Here is a 5,240-nt window from a genome sequence, read left to right as displayed (position 1 = left end):
CATTCACAGCCCAAATATACCGTTCACAGCCCACACATACCGTTCACAGCCCACACATACCGTTCACAGCCCACACATACCGTTCACAGCCCACACATACCGTTCACAGCCCAAACATACCGTTCACAGCCCACATATACCGTTCACAGCCCAAATATACCGTTCACAGCCCACACATACCGTTCACAGCCCAAATATACCGTTCACAGCCCACACATACCGTTCACAGCCCAAACATACCGTTCACAGCCCACACATACCGTTCACAGCCCACACATACCGTTCACAGCTCACACATACCGTTCACAGCCCAAACATACCGTTCACAGCCCACACATACCTTTCACAGCCCACACATACCGTTCACAGCCCACACATACCGTTCACAGCCCACACATACCGTTCACAGCCCACATATACCGTTCACAGCTCACACATACCGTTCACAGCCCAAACATACCGTTCACAGCCCACACATACCTTTCACAGCCCACACATACCGTTCACAGCCCACACATACCGTTCACAACCCAAACATACCGTTCACAGCCCACATATACCGTTCACAGCTCAAATATACCGTTCACAGCCCACACATACCGTTCACAGCTCACACATACCGTTCACAGCCCACATATGCCGTTCAAGCCAACATATACCGTTCACAGCCCAAACATACCGTTCACAGCCCAAACATACCGTTCACAGCCCACACATACCGTTCACAGCACACATATACCGTTCACATCCCAAACATATCGTTCACAGCCCACATACACCGTTCACAGCCCAAATATACCGTTCACAGCCAACACATACCGTTCACAGCCCAAAAATACCGTTCACAGCCCACACATACCGTTCACAGCCCACATATAACGTTCACAGCCCAAATATACCGTTCACAGCCCACACATACCGTTCACAGCCCAAATATACCGTTCACAGCCCACACATACCGTTCACAGCCCAAATATACCGTTCACAGCCCACATATAACGTTCACAGCCCAAATATACCGTTCACAGCCCACACATACCGTTCACAGACCACACATACCGTTCACAGCCCACACATACCGTTCACAGCCCAAATATACCGTTCACAGCCCACATATAACGTTCACAGCCCAAATATACCGTTCACAGCCCACACATACCGTTCACAGACCACACATACCGTTCACAGCCCACACATACCGTTCACAGCCCACACATACCGTTCACAGCCCAAATATACCGTTCACAGCTCACACATACCGCGTTCACAGCTCACACAAACCGTTCACAGCCCACACATACCGTTCACAGCTCACACATACCGTTCACAGCCCACACATACCGTTCACAGCCCACACATACCATTCACAGCCCAAATATACCGTTCACAGCCCACATATAACGTTCACAGCCCAAATATACCGTTCACAGCCCACACATACCGTTCACAGCCCACACATACCATTCACAGCCCAAATATACCGTTCACAGCCCACACATGCCGTTCACAGCCCACACATACCGTTCACAGCCCACACATACCGTTCACAGCCCACATATACCGTTCACAGCACACATATACCGTTCACAGCCCACATATACCGTTCACAGCCCACATATACCGTTCACAGCACACATATACCGTTCACAGCCCAAATATACCGTTCACAGCCCACACATGCCGTTCACAGCCCACACATACCGTTCACAGCCCACACATACCGTTCACAGCCCACATATACCGTTCACAGCACACATATACCGTTCACAGCCCACATATACCGTTCACAGCCCACATATACCGTTCACAGCACACATATACCGTTCACAGCCCACACATACCGTTCACAGCCCACACATACAGTTCACAGCCCACATATACCGTTCACAGCCCAAATATACCGTTCACAGCCCACACATACCATTCACAGCCCAAATATACCGTTCACAGCCCACACATACCATTCACAGCCCAAATATACCGTTCACAGCCCACACATGCCGTTCACAGCCCACACATACCGTTCACAGCCCACACATACCGTTCACAGCCCACATATACCGTTCACAGCACACATATACCGTTCACAGCCCACATATACCGTTCACAGCCCACACATACCGTTCACAGCCCACATATACCGTTCACAGCTCACACATACCGTTCACAGCCCACACATACCGTTCACAGCCCACACATACCGTACACAGCCCACACATACCGTTCACAGCCCACATATACCGTTCATACCGTTCACAGCCCACACATACCGTTCACAGCCCACACATACCGTTCATAGCCCAAACATACCGTTCACAGCCCACACATACCGTTCACAGCCCACACATACCGTTCACAGCCCACATATACCGTTCATACCGTTCACAGCCCACACATACCGTTCACAGCCCACACATACCGTTCATAGCCCAAACATACCGTTCACAGCCCACACATACCGTTCACAGCCCACACATACCGTTCACAGCCCACACATACCGTTCACAGCCCAAATATACCGTTCACAGCCCACACATACCGTTCACAGCCCACACATACCGTTCACAGCCCACGCATACCGTTCACAGCCCACACATACCGTTCACAATCCAAACATACCGTTCACAGCCCACATATACCGTTCACAGCTCAAATATACCGTTCACAGCCCACACATACCGTTCACAGCTCACACATACCGTTCACAGCCCACATATACTGTTCACGGCCCAAAATATACCGTTCACAGCCCACACATACCGTTCACAGCCCACACATACCGTTCACAGCTCACACATACCGTTCACAGCCCACATATACCGTTCACAGCCCACATATGCCGTTCAAGCCAACATATACCGTTCACAGCCCAAACATACCGTTCACAGCCCAAACATACCGTTCACAGCCCACACATACCGTTCACAGCACACATATAGCGTTCACATCCCAAACATATCGTTCACAGCCCACATATACCGTTCACAGCCCAAATATACCGTTCACAGCCAACACATACCGTTCACAGCCCAAAAATACCGTTCACAGCCCACACATACCGTTCACAGCCCACACATACAGTTCACAGCCCAAATATACCGTTCACAGCCCACACATACCGTTCACAGCCCAAATATACCGTTCACAGCCCACACATACCGTTCACAGCCCACACATACCGTTCACAGCCCAAATATACCGTTCACAGCTCACACATACCGCGTTCACAGCTCACACAAACCGTTCACAGCCCACACATACCGTTCACAGCCCAAATATACCGTTCACAGCGCCCACATACCGTTCACAGCGCCCACATACCGTTCACAGCGCACACATACCGTTCACAGCCCACACATACCGTTCACAGCCCACACATACCGTTCACAGCCCAAATATACCGTTCACAGCCCACACATACCGTTCACAGCCCACACATACCGTTCACAGCCCAAATATACCGTTCACAGCCCACACATACCGTTCACAGCCCAAATATACCGTTCACAGCCCACACATACCGTTCACATCCCACACATACCGTTCACAGCCCACACATACCGTTCACAGCCCACACATACCGTTCACAGCCCACACATACCGTTCACAGCTCACACATACCGTTCACAGCCCACACATACCGTTCACAGCCCACACATACCGTTCACAGCTCGCACATACCGTTCACAGCCCAAATATACCGTTCACAGCCCACACATACCGTTCACAGCCCACACATACCGTTCACAGCCCACACATACCGTTCACAGCCCACACATACCGTTCACAGCTCACACATACCGTTCACAGCCCACACATACCGTTCACAGCCCACACATACCGTTCACATCCCACACATACCGTTCACAGCCCACACATACCGTTCACAGCCCACACATACCGTTCACAGCCCACACATACCGTTCACAGCTCACACATACCGTTCACAGCCCACACATACCGTTCACAGCTCACACATACCGTTCACAGCCCACACATACCGTTCACAGCCCACACATACCGTTCACAGCTCACACATACCGTTCACAGCCCACACATACCGTTCACAGCCCACACATACCGTTCACAGCCCACACATACCGTTCACAGCCCACACATACCGTTCACAGCCCACACATACCGTTCACAGCCCACACATACCGTTCACAGCCCACACATACCGTTCACAGCCCACACATACCGTTCACAGCCCAAATATACCGTTCACAGCCCACACATACCGTTCACAGCTCACACATACCGTTCACAGCCCACATATACCGTTCACAGCCCAAAATATACCGTTCACAGCCCACACATACCGTTCACAGCCCACACATACCGTTCACAGCTCACACATACCGTTCACAGCCCACATATACCGTTCAAGCCAACATATACCGTTCACAGCCCAAACATACCGTTCACAGCCCACACATACGGTTCACAGCCCACACATACCGTTCACAGCCCACATATACCGTTCACATCCCAAACATACCGTTCACAGCCCACATATACCGTTCACAGCCCAAATATACCGTTCACAGCCAACACATACCGTTCACAGCCCAAAAATACCGTTCACAGCCCACACATACTGTTCACAGCCCACACATACAGTTCACAGCCCACATATACCGTTCACAGCCCAAATATACCGTTCACAGCCCACACATACCATTCACAGCCCAAATATACCGTTCACAGCCCACACATGCCGTTCACAGCCCACACATACCGTTCACAGCCCACACATACCGTTCACAGCCCACACATACCGTTCACAGCCCACACATACCGTTCACAGCCCACATATACCGTTCACAGCCCACACATACCGTTCACAGCCCAAATATACCGTTCACAGCCCACACATACCGTTCACAGCCCAAACATACCGTTCACAGCCCACACATACCGTTCACAGCCCACATATACCGTTCACAGCTCACACATACCGATCACAGCCCACACATACCGTTCACAGCCCACACATACCGTTCACAGCCCACACATACCGTTCACAGCCCACACATACCGTTCACAGCCCACATATACCGTTCACAGCTCACACATACCGTTCACAGCCCACACATACCGTTCACAGCCCACATATACCGTTCACAGCCCACACATACCGTTCACAGCCCACACATACCGTTCACAGCCCACATATACCGTTCACAGCCCAAATATACGGTTCACAGCCCACACATACCGTTCACAGCCCAAATATA

Source organism: Pristiophorus japonicus, unplaced genomic scaffold (assembly GCF_044704955.1).
Source record: "Pristiophorus japonicus isolate sPriJap1 unplaced genomic scaffold, sPriJap1.hap1 HAP1_SCAFFOLD_459, whole genome shotgun sequence".
Taxonomy (NCBI): Eukaryota; Metazoa; Chordata; class Chondrichthyes; family Pristiophoridae; genus Pristiophorus; species Pristiophorus japonicus.
The sequence above is the reverse complement of the archived record's forward strand: the minus strand, read 5'-3'. Positions refer to the sequence as shown.